Genomic DNA, 18,980 nt, shown 5'->3' on the forward strand with positions numbered 1-18,980 from the left:
CCTTCACCTGGTTAACATTTACCCACCCTGCAGATCTCAGCTCAAATGTCAGATTCCTCAGAGAAATATTCTCTAACTCCAAAGCTAGGGAAATTCCCTCTCTTGTAACCCTCAGGACATTATGACTTATACAAATAGTAAAGTATTATTTCTATATTTATTTGATCAATGCCCAGTATCTTCTACCACTGCAAATATATGAAGGCACAGGACATAATGCTTCACAAACTGTCTCTCCAGAGCAGCTACTTCAATGTTGGCAACATGATAGAAAGGCAATAATTGTTTATTGAATGAATTATTTGCTACTCATCAAATAAATAAATGGAAAAATATGTTGTTTGGGGATGAGGACTAAGTTAAGTTTTGTATATCCTGAATTTGAGAGGTTTGTAGATTATTTCAGTGGAGATTTTATTTTCCATTCTAAAAATCATATTTGCTGATAGCAGGGGTGAGAGAAAGCAATGGATCATGGACTTTTTCTGAGTCAGTGGACATAAATGCACTCCCTCAATGTAGAGGATTTACTAGTATTGAAGTCTTAAATAATAAGGTAGAAATCTTCAGAGAGCAATCACAAGAGAGGTAAGAAACTGGAGGTAAGCACAATGAACTGGAATGTTACCTGTCTCTATTAATAGATACAAAGCCTTTGTTTATTGGGATGGTAAGCACATTCTAAATGAGCAAACATTGTTGAATTCAGTATAATTTAGAATTACCAAATAGCTTAAGAGTTTTAAATTTATATAGTGAATACATGTTTTAAGTGTATTTATTTTGAGAAAGAGAGAGAAAGTGAGTGAGCACAAGTGGGGGAGGGACAGAGGGAGAGAGTCCCAAGCACGTCATTACACTGTCAGTGCGTAGCCAGACAAGATGCTTGAACTCAGGAACCATGAGATCAAGACCTGAACCAAGATTAAGAGTTGGATGCTTAACTGACTGAGCCACCAAGGCCCCCTAAAGTTAATATTTTTATTAGTAATAATTCTGTCTTGGGGCTTCTGGGTGTCTCAGTCAGTTGAGTGTCTAACTTCAGCTCAGGTCATAATCTTACAGTTTGTGGGTTTGAGCCCCACCTTGGGTTGTGTGCTGACAGCACGGAGTCTGCTTGGGATTCTCTCTCTCTCTCCCTCTGTCTCTGACCCTCCCTGACTCGCGCCTTCTCTCTTTCTCAAAATAAATGAGTAAACTTAAAAAAAAAAGGAATTATTCTGTCTGTTTACTTTTTGATACACTTGCAATATTTAATAGAATATGACATGTGAAGTGTTTGAAAGTGATATTATGAATTCTTGAAAAATGTCCTGTTCTCCAAAATTAGGTACTGCAATTTGTGAGTTAAAATAATGAGTGAAATTATTGGGAAAACAGAGACATCCATGCAAAATCTCTGTAATTTTTTGACCAGAGCACTTAAGTAATCAGCAGAGCATAACCAAGGGCTTTGTTAAATCTCCACTGACATATGCACCCTGTACCAGTTTTTAAGTCCTCTCTAAGGGATTCAAGATAACGTGCTAAGAGTAAATACCTGCTCCAGACTCAGGGTTTAAATTTTTGAGGAAGAAATCCTACTGCCAGTGCTTGATCTTTTTTTCCTAAAATTGAACTGAAATGTTTCCTGAGGCCAATGAAGCAGCAAAGTTGATAAATCTATCTATTTCTACTGAAGTTTATACCTGCATACACTGATATCATTACCCAATTTATCAATCATTTATAAACTAATTTTCATTATAGAAACACCTATTATAGCAGAACAGACTCTATTGGAAACTAGGTCCCAACAATTGATCAGGCCTGGTTCTATAATCAAGATTTCAGTGTCCTTATTAAATAAGCAATGTTGGAGTCATGCAATAGAAAAAGTTGTGGCTTATTGAAAAGAATATGGCATAGCTATATATGAAAATACAGAAAGTTGTCCAAGTTAAACTGAAGGGGGAGCATCAGCCTATCTTTCAAGTGAATACATAACTGACCAAGCTAAAGATGAAGTTTAAGCAATTCATTACTGAAGGAGTGAAGGTAATTGTTGCAAAACTAAAAAGTGGAGTGGTGTGTGTGTGTTTGTGTGTGTGTGTGTGTGTGTGTAGATGATCTGGAATTGCTTTCTTAGTCCAATTCCTTCTATAATAGGGTAAGAGATCCCAATGCCTAAGTAGTGGGAGGGTAGCCACCTGTTAGACTTCGGGAATCACTAGATATGGGTGTCTCCAGTTTTGTGACCTATGCTCTTTTTCTCCTTCTTCCCTTCAGTTCTTTCCAATTTTATTTCATCCTTTGCAAGTGTACTTTCATTTCCCATTACCAGCAACTTACTTTCTCTGCCACTAGAAGTGATCCACTCCCTAAGTAAACATTAAAAAAAATAAAAATTAAAAGAAAAAGTGGGCACCTGAGTGGCAAAGTCGGTAAGCATCCAATTTCAGCTCAGGCCATGATCTCTCCCTCTGGGAGTTGGGAGCCCCGCATAGCGCTCTGTGCTGACAGCTCAGAGCCTGGAGCCTGCTTTGGATTCGGGGTCTCCCTCTCTCTCTGCCCCTCCCCCACTCACATTCTGTCTCTCTCCCTCTCTCTCAAGATAAATAAACATTAAAAAAATTAAATTTGAAAAATAAGTAATCAACTCCCAATATTCGTGTTAGCAATATACCTAATTTTTGGAACATAAGAAATGCAGCCCCATTCTTGAGTAGAAGCCTATTATTTTTTCTGGCTTTTCCTCATTCCTTTTGTCACGATAGGACTAGATTTTATTCTACTCTCAGAATATATTTTCCCCCTTTTTAAATTAAAAAAAATTTTTTTTAATGTTTTTATTTATTTTTGAGACAGAGAGAGGCAGAGCATGAGCAGGGGAGGGGCAGAGAGAGAGGGAGACACAGAATCAGAAGCAGGCTCCAGGCTCTGAGCTGTCAGCCCAGAGCGCGACGCGGGGCTCGAACTCACAGACTGTGAGATCATGACCTGAGCCAAAGCTGGACGCTCAACCGACTGAGCCACCCAGGCGCCCCTTAATTTTTTTTTTAATTTAGCAGCTACTAATTAAAAGATTGTCAGTGAACTCTGTTTTCTGTAACCCTCCTATAATTCTACTGTCCATCTTAAAAAATATCACACTATCACATTGATGCATTTTTTCCCAAAAAATAAAAACAGCTGTATCTCTGAGAAGTCTTCCTTGCACAAGCATGATTATAATGGAATGGACAGCAGTGGGAAAAGGTAAGGCTCCACGGCCATATATCTCTTAGGACTGTTGTTAATGCATTAAAGATTTCCCTGAAAATATGTTCTTAACTTGAAAAAAAACACACTTTCCTTCCCTCCTCTCTTTCTTCCATCATTTATTCATTCAACTGATCCGCCAACAAATTTTCATTAGGGCCTACTATATGGCAGGTGCCGTATCAAATGCTTGTTTCGTGGTGAACGAAGTTGACAAAACCTTTGCTCTCAGGAAGCTGACATTATTAGAGGAATAACATTCTGAATTTTATTTATATTTAATATGTACACCTTAAGTCACTTTGCATACATGAAATTAAAATAATCTGGTATAATAAAATGATAGTGTCCATGGGTGTATTTTATTATTGTGTTCTCAACATTTTTTTCACCTTTTATTTTGAAAGAACTTCAGGCTTAAAAATTAAGTTGCAGGGATGCCTGGACAGCTCAGGTGGGTGAGTGTCAGACTTGGGTTCAGGTCATGATCTCACAGTTTGTGGGTTTGAGCCCCACGTGGGGCTCTGTGCTGACAGCTCAGAGCCTGGAGCCTGCTTCCGATTCTGTGTCCCTCTCTCTCTGCCCCTTCCCCGCTCATAGTCTCTTTCTAGGTCTCAAAAATATACATTAAAAAAAAAAATTAAAAAAAAATAAGTTGCAAAACATGTACAGACAGTACTATTCACTCAGCTTTCTTTAAAGTTAACATTTTTCCTAACCATATAAAGATTATTGAAAGAAGGAAAATAAATTTGATTACTATTATTTAATATATTGACTTTTTCTGGTCTTTCATGACCTTGACATTTTTAAAGAGTACTGGTCAGCTATTTGGCCCTCAGTTTGGTTTTGTCTGATGTTTTTTCATGAGGAGATTGATATTACCATAATTTTTTAGCAAGAATGTCATGGAATCCCATGGTATCTCTGCAAAATTTCATCATATTCTTGTAAAAATTGTTCTCAATGAATGTCAAGAGTTCCATGCTGTCATTATATCTTATTACTAGTGGTATGACTTGAAATACTTGGTTAAGGGGGCACCTGGGTGTCTCAGTTGGTTAAGTGTCTGACTCTGGGTTTTGGCTCAGGTTATGATCTCACAGTTTGTGAGTTCGAGCCCCATATGGGACTCCTCCCTGGCTTCCTGACCAGCATGAAGCCTGTTTGGATTCTTTCTCTCTCCCTCTCTCGGCCCCTCCCCACCCCTCTCAAAATAAATAAATAAAACTTAACAAATAATGTTTAAGTACTTGGTTAAGGTAGTGTCTGTAAAGTTTTCCACTGCAAAAGTCCTATTTTTCTCTTTGTAATTAGTAAGTAATTTATGGGAAGATAATATAAATGCATGGATCTCCTTTTTCATGATAATTTTACCCATTAATTTCAGCATCAGTTGGTGATTCTGTTTGCAACAGTTATTTTAAAGTTGTATCCCATAATTCCATTTTAAGTAATACTTTTTAGTCTGATTTACTTATTTTTTTTTCTGGTTATCTCTCATTTACTCCAATGTCCTTATAGGCCTAGAATTTTTTTATTGGTTACCAGACAATTAAAGAAGTTGTAATGTCTCTGAATGATATTAATTTTCCTAAGAGAAACTTAATTTTCTTCTGAAACAGAATATATTCAAATCTCCTTGACCTCACTAGACATTCAAATGATTCAAGACTCAATTTTCAGTCCTTGTGAGAGAATACCTATCTATTTTATTCCCCTTTCTCTTAGAAAGTGACCTCTATGTGTCTCCACCAAATGTAGGGATATTTACAGATCCCTTCTTCATGTTAAATGCTGATGTCTAATTTTTGCCTATATCATAATTTTCACACTGCCAAAGTCTCTGCTTAGCTTTTTGGTCTTCTAGGAAATGCTTTATGCTGGAAACTTTTCACCTTTCACTCCATGCATTTTGAACTTGGGGATCAGCAAATTCCTTTATAGAAAATTACACAAAGAATACCAGAATTAATTCTTTATAGTTTATTTTTCTCCTATATTAATCCTTTATTTGCTGCTTATTTAGTAGCTCCGAAGCCAAATTTTTGTCTCTTCTCTTCAGTGAGTCAGTTGCAAATTCTACTCCACAGCCTGTCGCTATAAACCTGCAATCAGAATTGTAGAACTTGTATTAAAAGTTTTCCTTTGCTCCAAGAACTTAATCCCTCAAATCTGAGCTCTGTTGTTTGCTTTCTCATTTCTTTAAATAGCTGTTTTGTTTCTTCTGTTCAGCTTTTACCATTGTTCTTAGCACACAGTTTGATACAATCTGCCCCATTATAGCCAGAAGTAGAACACTTAGCTTGCCATTCTGAGTCAGTATTAGACTGGTATAAGATAGTGAAGTATTTAGGCATTATTATTATTGCTAACATTAATGCTATTATTATCTTTAAATATATGTGAATTCATATATACATATATACGGGTAAAATGCAGAGTAAAAATGAATGTCCGATAAAATAAACTTTTTGTTTTACTTTGTTACTTAATATTTTCTCAGTGTGTCCTCTCTTGGTTTCTACTGAAACAATTTTTTTTTTAATGTTTATTTATTTTGAAAAGAGAGGGAGACAGAGTGGAGTGTGAGCCAGGGAGGGGTAGAGAGAGAGAGAGAGACACAGAATCCGAAGCAGCTCCAGGCTCCGAGCTGTCAGCACAGAGCCCAATGCAGGGCTCAAACCCAGGAACTGTGAGATCATGACCTGAGCTGAACTCAGATGCTCAACAGACTGAGCCGCCCAGGTGCCCCCTATTGAAACAAATTTGTAAATGCAGGTTTGCTGTGGCCTAATGGTACATGATTTAATGTCCACATAAACTAAATAAAGTATTGGCTTCAATCTTGATATTTGAACACATTTTTTACTTCATTTGAAATTCATCTTTAGTTTAATCTTGATTCTTGCATCCGTCATGGATCACCTAGATTATATTAATTAAGATAACAATGTCATTTGTTATAAACAAAAACTGCTATTTAGATTATTGTTAATATCTGTATTCACTATCATATACAGAAGACAATTCTTGATGTAACTTATGAAACTATGTGAATTTTCTGTGCATAATTCATTGGTCAATTGAAGAATAAAGGTTTATTTCTGCAATAATAAAATAAAACAATTGCTTAAAATTTATACAGATATTAAAGAATGTACCCAGACAAATTTAGGAGGGCACTTTCTTATTATAATCTGATTATTGATGATAATAACTTATGTAATGAGGCAAATATTATAGATTTGACTCTTGAACAGCATAGAGGCTAGAGGTAATGACTCCCTTATGCAGTTGCAAATTAAAACATAACTTTTTACTCCCCCTCCCCAAATTTGACTACTAATAGCCTACTGTTGACCAGAAGCCTTATGGATAACATAAAAATCAATTTAACACGGATCTTTCACGTTGTATGCATTATATACTGTATTCTTACAATAAAATAAGCTACAGAAAGGAAACGTTATTACAAGGGTCTTAAGAAAGAGAGAATACACATACAGTACTGGATCTATATTTATTGAAAAAATCCACATGTAAGTGGACCTATGCAGTTCAAACTCGGGTTTTTCAAGAGTCAATTGTATTAGAATTGTCTAGACATAATAGCACATCTGTTATTGAATGACATAACTTTAAAATAGCATTCAAATTGTTACACATATAGAGATATTAGATCCTGAGGTTCTCAAGCAAGAAAAATTTCATTTGGGATCAATTAAAAATAGAATATAAATTTTGCCTTCTCAAACTCTAGGAGGATTGAAAATTCCAAAACTATATACAGCATTATATAACATGTATCTTCAATTCATGTTTAAGAGAATAAAAGAGGTAATACAATGTCACTTCCATTAATAAAAAATAATATTATGATTGCATATTAGAAATGTATTCTTTGATGTTGGTTTTCTTTAATTTAGACTTGTTTTTTCTTAGCATTTATTTATTTCAACTTAAACTTTTTATTTTGATATTACTGTAGATTCGTATATGGTTACAAAAATACCCACACTTGTATACACTTGACTCTGTTTCCTCTAATATTTAACATATTGCAAAACTATTGTAGAATATCACCATCAGGATATTGTCACTAATATAGTCAAGGTATAGAACATATCCCTCAATTCTCATGTTGACTGTTTGAAACCGCAAACACCTCTATTCCATTCACATCCCATTCTTAATTCCTGGCAACTATTAATCTGGTCATTTCTACATTTTTTTTGTTTGTTTCAAGAATATTATATAAATGAATCACATAAAGTGAAACCTTTTGGGATTGGCTTTATTTAGTCAGCATAGTTCTCTGGAATTTCATCCAGGAGATTGGGTTTATTAGTAGTTCATTCCTATTAATTGCTAAGTAGTTATTAATAGTATAGATCCTCCACAGATTGTTTAACCATCGACCTGTGAGAAAGATATTTGGAGTATTTCTGGTTTTGGGATATAACAAATAAAAAGGGTATAAATATTTGTATACAGGCTTTGTGTGGACATAGTTTTCATTGTTCTGGGATAAATGTCTAGAAAACAACTGCTAGATTGTATGGTAATTGCATGCTTAATTAGCTTATGAAACTGGTAACTGTTTTCCAGGATAGCTGGACCATATTACATTCCCACCAGAAGGTATAAGTGATCTAATTTCTTTACATTTCTCTCAACATTTGGTGTTGTCACAATTTTTTTACTTTAACCAGTTGAATAGATATATAGTGATATCTCATTGTAATGTTAATTTGCTTTTCCCTAATGTCTAATGATCTAAAACATCATTTCATGAGTATATATGCCATCTGTGTACCTCCTCCTACTCCTCCTCCTCCTCCTCCTCCTCCTCCTCCTCCTCCTCCTCCTTCTCCTACTCCTACTCCTACTTCTACTTCTACTTCTTTTTATTCTCAAGTTAGTTAACATACAGTGTAGTCTTGGCTTCAGGAGTAGAAGTCAGTGATTCATCACTTACATATAACATCCAGTGCTCACCACAAGTGACTTCCTTAATGCTCATCACCCATTTCCCATCCCATCAACTTTCAGTTGTTTTCTGTATTTAAGAGTCTTTTATGGTTTGGCTCCCTCTCTGTTTTTAATCTTATTTTTCCTTCTCTTTCCCTATGATCATCTGTTAAGTTTATCACATTCCACATATGAGTGAAATCGTGTGGTATCTGTCTTTCTCTGACTTATTTACATTGTTGCAAATGGCAAGATTTCACTCTGTTTCATCGCCAAGTAGTGTACCATTGTGTGGTAATTTTTCTTAATCCATTTTCTTAATCCATTCATCAGTTGATGGACATTTGGGCTCTTTCCATCATTTGGTTGTTGTTGAAAGCACTGCAATGGGGTGCACATGTCCCTTCGAATCAGCCCCTTCGAATTTATCTGTTGGTTAAATTCCTAGTAGTGCAATTGTTGAGTTGTAGGCTATTTCTTTTTTTAATTTTTTGAGGAACGTCCACACTATTTTCCTGAGTGACTGCATCAGTTTGCATTTCCACCAACAGTGCAAAAGGGTTCCCTATTAAGCACACCCTTGCCAACATCTGTTGCCCTCTGAGTTGTTAATTTAAGCCACTCTGGTGTGAGATGGTATCTCATTATGGTTTTGATTTGTATTCCCCCGATAATGAGTGATGTTGAGCATTTTTTCATGTGTCTGTTAGCCATCTGGATGTCTTCTTGGGAAAAGTAGTCTATTCATGTTATCTGCCCATTTTGTCCTGGATTATTTGTTTTGGGGGTATTAATTTTGGTAAGTTCTTTATAGATTTTGCATACTAAGACTTTATCAGATATGTCATTTGCAAATATCTTCTCCCATTCTGTCAGTCCCTTTTAGTTTTGTTGATTATTTCCTTTGCTGTGCAGCTCTTTACCTTGATGAGGCCCCAGTAGTTTATTTCTGCTTTTATTTCCCGTGCTTTCAAAGACACGTCAAGTAAGAAGTTGTAGCAGTCAAGGTAAAAGTGGTTACTGCCTGTTTTCTCCTGTAGGACTTTGATGGTTTCCTGTTTCACAGTTAGGTCTTTCATCCATTTTGAATTTATTTTTGTGTATGGTGTAAGAAAGTGGTCCAGTTTCATTCTTCTGGATGTTGCTGTCCCCTTCTTCCACACCATTTGCTAAAGATGCTTTTTCCATTGTATACTCTTTCCTACTTTGTCAAAGATGAGTTGGCCATATATTTGTGAGTCCATTTCTGGGTTGTTTATTCTATTACTTTGATCTATGTGTCTGTGCCAATACCATACCGTCTTGATGATTACAGTTTTGAATACAGGTTAAAGTCTGGGATCGCGATGCCTCCAACTTTGGTTTTCTTTTTCTACATTACTTTGGTTATTCAGGGTCTTTGTTGTTCCATACAAATTTTAGGATTGTTCTAACTCCGTAAAGAATGATGGTGGTATTTTGATAGGGATTTCATTAAATGTGTAGATTGCTTTCGGTAGTATTGACATTTTAACAATATTTGTTCTCTTGATCCATGAGCATGGAATGTTTTTCCATTTGTTTGTGTCTTCTTCAATTTCTTTCATAAGCTTTCTATAGTTTTCAGCATACAGATCTTTTACCTCTTTGGTTAGATTCATTCGTAGATATTTTATGGTTCTTGGTGCAATTGTAAATGGAATAGATTCCCTGATATCTCTTTCTGTTGCTTCATTATCAGTGTATAGAAATGCAACCAATTTCTGTACATTGACTTTATATCCTGCGACTTGGCTCAATTCATGTATCAGCTCTAGAAGTTTTTTGGTAGAGTCTTTTGGGTTTTCCATGTCGAGTGTCATGTCATCGGCAAAGAGTGAAAGTTTGCCTTCTTCTATGCCAATTTGGATGCCTTTTATTTTGTTTTGTTTTGTTTTGTTTTTTTTCTTTTTTTTAATTTATTTTTGATAGACAGAGACAGAGCACAAGTGAGGGAGGGGCAGAGAGAGACAGAGACAGAATCCGAAGCCGGCTGCAAGCTTTCAGCACAGAGCCCAACATGGAGCTCAAACTCACAAATTGCGAGATCATGACCTGAGCCAAAGTCGCATGCTTAACCAACTGAACCACCCAGGTGCCCCTCGTTTTGTTTTCTTATTGCTGAGGCTAGGACTTCCCACACTATCTTAAACAACAGTGGTGAAAGTGGACATCCCTGTTGTGTTCCTGATCTCAGAGGGAAAGTTCTTAGCTTTTCCCCATTGAGGATGATGTTAACTGTAGGCCTTTCACAGGTGGCTTTTGATGTAAAGGTATGTTCCTTCTCCCCCTACTTTCTTGAGGGGTTTTATCAAAAAAGGATGTTGTATTTTGTCAAATAGTTTTTTTTTTCTGCACCTATTGAAAGAACCATATGTTTCTTATCTTCTAATAATGGGATGTATAACATTGATTGATTTGTGAATATTGAACCAGCCCTGTAGCCCAGGAATGAATCCCAATTGATCATGGTGAATAATTCTTTTCAGGTACTGTTGAATTAAATTTGTTAGTATTTTGTTAAGAACTTTTGCATCGAGGTTCATGAGGGAGATCAGCCTGTAATTCTTTTTAGTGGAGTCTTTATCTGACTTTGGAATCAAGGTAAACCTGGCTTCAGAGAATGAGTCTGGAAGTTTTCCTTCTGTTTCTATTTTTTGGAACAGCTTGAGAAGAATAGGCATTAACTCTGCTTTAAATTTCTGGTAGAATTCCTCCTGGGAAACCATCTGGCCCAGGACTCTTATTTGTGAAAAGATTTTTGATAACCGATTCAATTTCTTCACTGGTTACGCAAAATTTCTATTTCTATTCTGTTGAAATTTTCTATTCCTTCCTGTTTGAATTTTGGTTTGAGTGTGTGAATGCCTAAGAATTTATCCATTTCTTCCAGATTGTCCAGTTTTTTGGCACATAATTTTTCACAGTATTCTCTAATAATTTTTTGTATTTCTGTGGTGTTTGTTGTGATCTCTCCTCTTTTATTCATGATTTTATCTATTTGGGTCCTCTCTCATTTCTTTTTGAGAAGTCTGGTTAGGGGTTTATCAATTTTATTATTTCTTCAAAAAACTAGATCTTACATTCATTTATCTGTTCTACTGTTACTATTTTCTTTTTTGATTCTATTTTGTTTATTTCTGCTCTAATCTTTAAATTTGTTCTAATGTTGTATTTATTTTTGAGAGAAAGAGAGACAGAGTGCAAGCAGGGCAAGGGCAAAGAGAGAGGGAGACACAGACAGAATCTGAAGCAGGCTCCAGGCTCCAAACTGACAGCACAGAGCCCAACGCAGGGCTCAAACTCACAAACTATGAGATTATGACCTGAGCCAAAGTCGATATTTAACCGACTGAGTCACCCAGGTGCCCCTCTGCTCTAATCTTTATTATTTTTCTTCTGCTGCTGGCTTTGGGTTTTTTTGGTTACTGCTTTTCTAGTTCCTTTGGGTGTGAGGTTAGATTCTGTTATTTGGGACGTTTCTTGTTTCTGGGATAGGCCTGAACTGCAATGTATTTTCCTCTTAGCACTGCATTTGCTACATCCCAAAAGATTTGGGCTGTCGGGTTTTCATTCTCATTTACTTCCATATATTTGTTAACTTCTTTAATTTCCTTGTTGACCCACTCATTCTTTAATAGGATGTTCTTTAACTTCCATGTATTTTGTGGCTTTCCAAATTTTTTCTTGTGGTTGATTTCAAGTTTCATAGTATTGTGATTTGAAAATATGCATGGAATAATCTCAAACCTTTTATATTTGTTTAGGGCTGTTTTGTGGATAGTATGTGACCTATTTTGGGAATGTTTCATGTGTACTTGAGAAGAATGTGTATTCTGCTGCTTTGGGATGAAAAGTGCTGAATATATCTATTAAGTCCATCTAGTCCAACATGCCATTCAGAGCCATTGTTTCCTTATTGATTTCCTGCATAGATGATCTGTCCATTGTTGTAAGTGGAATATTAAAGTCGCCTACAATTATGGTATTATTATTAATACATTTGTTTATGTTTGTGATTAATTGTTTTATATATTTGGGTATTCCACTATGGGAGCATTATAAACTCTTATTGATGGGTAGAATGCTTAAGTGTAATATAATGCCCTTATTCATCTCTTGTTAGTCTTTGTTTTAAAAATCTAGTTTGTTTGATATAAATAGAACTACTTTCGCTTCCTTTTGACATCCAATAGCATGAAGATGGGTCTCTATCTGCTCACTTTCAATCTGCAGGTGTCCTCAGGTCTAAAATGAGTCTCTTGTAGGCAGTACATAGATAGATCTTGTTTTTCTTTGTTTGTTTGTTTTTGTTTGTTTGTTTGTTTTTATCCATTCCAATACCCTATGCCTTTAGACTGATTCATTTAATACATTTACATTCAGAATGATTATTTAAAGATATGGATTTAGTGTAATTGTGTTATCTATAGGTTTTGTGTTCGTGGTGATGTCTCTGGTCATTTGTAGTCTTTGCTGCTTTCCACTCAGAGTCCCTTCTGGATCTCCTTCAGGGCTGGTTTAGTGGTCATGAGCTCCTTTAGTTTTTGTTTCTCTGGGGAAGCTTTTATCTCTCTTTCTATTCTGAATGACAGCCTTGCTATAGAAAGGAAACTTGGCTCCATATATTTTGTATTCAGCACATTGAATATTTCCTGCCATTCCCTTCTGGCCTGCCAATTTTCAGTGCACAGGTTTGCTACAACCTTTATGACTACCCTTGTAGGTTTGGGATTGTTTTTCCTTACCTTCTTTTAGAATTCTCTCCTTATCTTTGTATTTTGCCAACTTTATTGTGATGTGTCATGATGTTGACCTATTTTTGTTGATTCTGAAGGCAGTTCTCTGTGCTACTTGGACTTGAATCCCTGTTTCCTTCTCCAGATTAGGGAAGTTCTCAGCTATAATTTGTTCAAATAAACCTTTTGTCCCTTCCTCCTCCCCCTCCTCTTCTTCCTCTTGCCCTCCCCTTCCCTTTCCCCTTCCCCCTCCCCTTCCCCTCCTCTTCTTCTTCCTTCTTCTTCTTCTTCTTCTTCTTCTTCTTCTTCTTCTTCTTCTTCTTCTTCTTCTTCTTCTTTCTCTTCAACTCCTGACAGTGATATTATTTCATTTCATGGAATCACTTAGGTATCTCATTCTCCCCTAGTGGTTTAGTAATTTCCTTTCCCTCTTTTTTTCACTTTCATCATTTTCCATAATTTTATCTTCTATTTCACCTATTCTCTTCTGCTTCTTCCATCCTCACTGTCACTGAATCTAGTTTATTTTGCATCTCAATTATAGTATTTCTTAATTCATCATGACTAATTCTTAGGTCTTTAATCTATGCTGTTTTTTGTATTTTTTACAAGCCCAGCCATTAACCTTATGATTATTATTCTAAATTTTTGTTCAGATATATTATTGATATCTGCTTTGAGCAATTTTCTGGCTGTGATTTTTTCTTGAATTTTCCTTTGAGGAGAATTATTCCCTTTTGTAATTTTGGCAAAGTATCTGTCTTTTGCATGTTTTAATAGCACCTGCAAGTGTCCTGCACCTGCCAGTATTACTATATTAAAACGGGGTCATACACTGTCCAGGGTCTGGCATTTCAGGAAGTGTTTTTGGTGTGTGTTGCATTCACTCTGTTGTTACATTTTGGCTGCTGTATCCCACTGGTCGGTCCTCTGCAGAGCTCCTCCTTACTTGTAGTGACAGAGTGTTTGGACCTTCAACCAGCTGTGCTTTGATTTGTTCATTGAAGTAACCCTGGAAAAAAATGAAAGGGAGGGGAGACCCTGATCTCAAACAAAGAGAAAAATAAAAGGGGAAAAAAGAAGACTAAGCAATGAATCAAAAAACAAACAAATAAACAACAACAACAAAAAAAACAAAACAACAACAAAAAAACAAACTCTAAGGCTAAGTCCCGAGAAAGAGAAAGGAAAATAAAGATATAGAAAAGGTTTAAAAAGTGTGGAGTAAAAATGCCCGATCAAACAAACAAAACAAAACAAAATGTGTTTATACATTTATAATATATAATTTAAAATATATAATATAAATGTATAATAAGAAATGACCAAAAACAAATCAGACACTATGAGCCTGATTCCCAATGAAAAAAAGAAGAGAACAGAAAGGAAAAGAAAAAAATAAAAAATGAACAAACAGGCAGACAGAAAGACAGACACACAGGCAAAAATTACAAAAACAAAAAACAGTTGTCTGTTGGTACCAGGACCAGTGGCTGTGCCAGTCTGGATGAGAGATTGTTTGGTTCCATCAGTGTCAGTCCTGCTCTAGTAAATAAGCAGTTGCCAGGCATGGAGGGGTGGGGTTTGGTGTAAGTGGGTCCCACCTCCACTGGGGGCTGCTGTGCTGATCCTTAAAACCTCACTGTGTTGGTGATGGGGAGAAAAATGGCAACCCCCCCAATCTCTCCTCCCTGGTCTCGGTATCCCAAATCACTATGTTAAGGCAGCTTTTGCAGAGCAGCAAGGTGGTCACCTTGTCCTGCTCCACAGTCTTCTGTGCCTCCTAGGTGCTTGGCCTGGACTCAAACCCTGTTATCTTAAGGAAACTGCACCATATGGACCCTATTCTGATGTAGTGCCCCTCAGCTCTGCTGATAAAAGGGATTTGGTTGGCACATGCGGGTCTTTTGTCCTTGGGGAAGCAATAAACCCTCTTCACACAGTACTTGAGGAAAGGGACTGTTTTCTCCCAGTGCGCCCTTGAGATCACTACAGTGTCCCGGGGCCGGCCCCCTCCACTGCAGGTGCACGCACAGGGCTCTGGCTTTGGTCCAGAGAAAATCACACACTTCTGAAACCTCTGAGTTTCAGCTTGTAGGCTGTTTGCAAAATAGAAACTGGCAGTCTCCGTGTTTCCCGTTCCCCAGTCTGTGGTCAGAGAGGTTTTCCTCTTGTGCTAATTCAATACTGCAATTTCATAGCCCTTCGCTTCCTTCTGCCACAGAAGGAGTACCCTCCCCTCCATGCCTATGCCATTTTATCTCCCACAATTCACGTACACGCACCTTGATTCCACCAAGCTGTCTCTCTACGCCTGTGGAGATCCTTCTGCCTTTCCGCAGATTGATTTCCTGGGTGTTACAAGTGATTCCAACCTCAATACTGCTGTGTTTGAGGGATGAGGAAAAATTCATCCCCCTACTTTTTGGCCATCTTAACTTCTCCCCTGTATATCTCCTTCAATAAAATGTCTCTTTATGTCTTGCTTATTTTCAAATTGTATTGTTTATTTTTTACTGCTACATTTTGAGAGTTGTGTTATATATTTAATTCTATGTTTGTTTTTTCTTAATTCTTGTCTTTTTCCCCACCTTTATTGAAATGTAATTGATATACAACACTGTGTAGGCTTAAAGTGTATGATGTGGTGATTTGATCCACTTATATATTGAAATATAATCATGGCAGTAAGAAGAGGACTCTCATATGATCCAGCAATCTCACTTCTAGGTATATATCTAAAGGATATATCAGGATCCTGATGAAATCAGGATCTTGAAGAGATGTCTACTCTCCCATGTTTATTATAGCATTAATCACAATAGCCAAGATGTGGAAACAACCTACAGATAAGTGTTATCTCTTTACAAATAAATGGTAAGGACGTGGTATGTATGTATATGTACATATGTGTATGTGTGTGTGTGTGTGTGCTTGTGTGTGTATATATATATATATATATATATATATATATATAATGGAATATTATTCAGCCATGAGATAAAAAGAAATCCTGCCATTTATGACATACATCATGGATGGACCTCGAGGGCATTGTGCTGAGTGAGGTAAGTAAGACAAAAAACAAGTACTGTATGATCACACTTCTATGTGAAACATAAAAAAGACACATATAAAAACAGACATGAGGTTACCAGGGCCCGAACGGGGTGAAAATTGGGGAGATGTTGACTGAAGGGTACAAAATTCCAGTTATAGGATGAATTGAGTTCTGGGTATCTAAAGTACAAATAATCTATCATTTATGGTGCTTACAATCTATCTTAACAATACTGCATTACTTACTTGAAATTTGCAAAAAAGTAGATCTTAAATGTACTCACTGCACATACACATACACACACACACACACACACACACACACACACACAGAAATGGTAATTATGTGAGGTGATGGAGGTGTTAACTAACCTCACTGTGATAATCATTTTGCAATATATTAGTGAACATTTATTTTTAATGCTTAGATCTTTGATATTTGAGCAAAACCTACTATTGTTTTACTTCTAAAAAGATATAACTGGGGCACCTGCGTGTCTTAGTTGGTTAAGCATCTGACTTCTGCTCAGGTCATGATCTCAGGTCCGTGGGTTCGAGCCCTGTGTTGGACTCTGTGCTGACAGCTCAGAGCCTGAAGCCTGCTTTGGATTCTGTGTCTCCCTCTCTCTCTGTCTCTTGCCTGCTCACCCTCTGTCTCTCTCAAAAAAAAATAAACATTAACAAATTTTGGAAAAAAAGATAACTAACCCACTATGAAAATAGTATAAACCTATTGAATGGGCAGTAATGATTGCTTTCTGTCCACCATGTCCTCTCCTCTTTCTTTCCCGTCTTCACTATAAAGCTGTACAGCTATAGCACAACTATAGCACTTTCATTATGTGGTGTTTTCTGGCAGAGAAGAGGCACATTGCACTATGCAATATACTTTTAGTTTAATAAAATCATCAAAGAGCCCCTTGTATGTACTTTTGCGCAGAGCTCTATGAGGTTCTTTTCCAGAGAATATTGCAAGTTACGAAAAAGATGCTCAATATCTGTATGTGAAATGTGCTATTTTCCTCACAAATATGAAATCAGCTGTAAAACCCTGCAGACTTGATCTGAAACGCATGCAGGAAGAATGTCCACATATAGCCACAGCTTTAGTATTGTGTTATTTAATTAAGAAATTTAATTTTCAATATTAAGTCTAGGGAGCTCTTCTGCTTGTGTGGATTTTCAATTTCAGTATTCAACAAAATGAAGAATAATGGAATATGTTAAAATATTTGGATTGAATTTTTACTTGTTAGTTTAAAAGGAAGGTTTTAAAGCATGGGCCAGATTTTTGGTATATCTTAAACAAAACTGAAACCCAGGAAAAGATTCAAGAAATACTACAATGGTTTTGATTATGTGTTTCGTCTTTTAATATATTCATTTCCTATTACACAATACATTTACATAGAAGACATTATACTTTCCCACATGAGCATACAAGATATAGATGAAAAGAAATGATTAGTGCAGATAAATGTGAAGCTTTTTTATAACAGGGTATTTATTACTGTAAATTTTATCTCAGTCAATTTTTTAAACTAAGCCTTTTATACATTTCAGTTTATCACTACTGATGTATTGGTTTCAAGGCAAAAATCCAACATGTATATTTCTGACCAGAATTAAGGGGGAGTTACCAAGTGGAGGCAATTACTTATTTTTCCATCTGTGAATATTTATTTTTTTCTGCCTGTTAAATTATCTCCTGAATTATGGAACGAATGGAAAGTTCTGCCTGCCTTAAGATAAGATGACAATAGAGATGAAGTGAAAAAGCAAACCCACAAACAAAGCAAACATCCCCTTGAAATCTGAGCCAGAGTATACAGAATTATGTCCATCTTTTATTTGTCATGGCATTGCAGTATTTGCCTTACCCTTGAACTTGACCATAGATGTAGTTTTTAGATACACTGCTGGTGAACCCTGAGACATTTGTTTGTTTTTTTCTTTTTTTTTTGTTTTTGTTCTTTTAAAAATTTTTTTAACGTTTATTTATTTTTGAGACAGAGAGAGACAGAGCATGAATGGGTGAGGGTCACAGAGAGAGGGAGACACAGAATCTGAAACAGGCTCCAGGTTCCGAGCCGTCAGCACAGAGCCCAACGTGGGGCTTGAACCCACGGACCGTGAGATCATGACCTGAGTGAAGTCGGACGCTTAACCGACCAAGCCACCCAGGCGCCCCGAACCCTGAGACATTTGTAAAGAAGAGTTTAAAATAAGAATGAAGCTATAAAAGAAAAGTATGGAGGTGTTAAAGTATGAGCAAAATTGAAATGAAATTCAGCAATTTACTGCTGCAAACCTTTCTTCCTTTTTTGCAAAATTTTGAAAGTCAGTACTTTTTCTCTTAGTTTACTTCTTTCCCTTGTCTCCACTCTCTTATCTATGTACTCTTTCAAAAATAATTATTTCTTTTTACAATCGTTTTATTAAGATGTAATTGACACACAATCACACATATTTAATGTGTACAGTTTGATTAGCTTGGACATATGCAAAGAGCCATGATGCCATTACCACAATCAAGACAACAGACATATCCTACATTTCCCAAAGATTTCTTGTGTCTCCCTTATTCCCTCGCTGTCTTTGGTAGTATAAACACTTACTGTGAGATCTAACCTCTTCACAAATTTTGAAGTGCACAACAACATATTGTTGATTGTAAGCAACATCTTATTCAGCAGGATAACAGGATACATTATCACAAATGGTAGGATTGCCTTTTTTAAAAGGCTAAATAATATGCTATTGTATGGTTATTTACACATTTTGGCTATTGTGTATAATGTTGCAATGAACACGGGAGTGCAGATATCTCTTCAGATCCCAATTTCAATTCTCTTAGACAAATACCCAGAAATGGGATTATTGGATCACATGGTACATTTTTTTTATTAATTTTATGAGGAACTCTATACTATTTTCCATAGCTGTTGC

This window comes from Neofelis nebulosa, chromosome 3, assembly GCF_028018385.1.
Source record: "Neofelis nebulosa isolate mNeoNeb1 chromosome 3, mNeoNeb1.pri, whole genome shotgun sequence".
In the NCBI taxonomy this organism is placed as follows: Eukaryota; Metazoa; Chordata; class Mammalia; order Carnivora; family Felidae; genus Neofelis; species Neofelis nebulosa.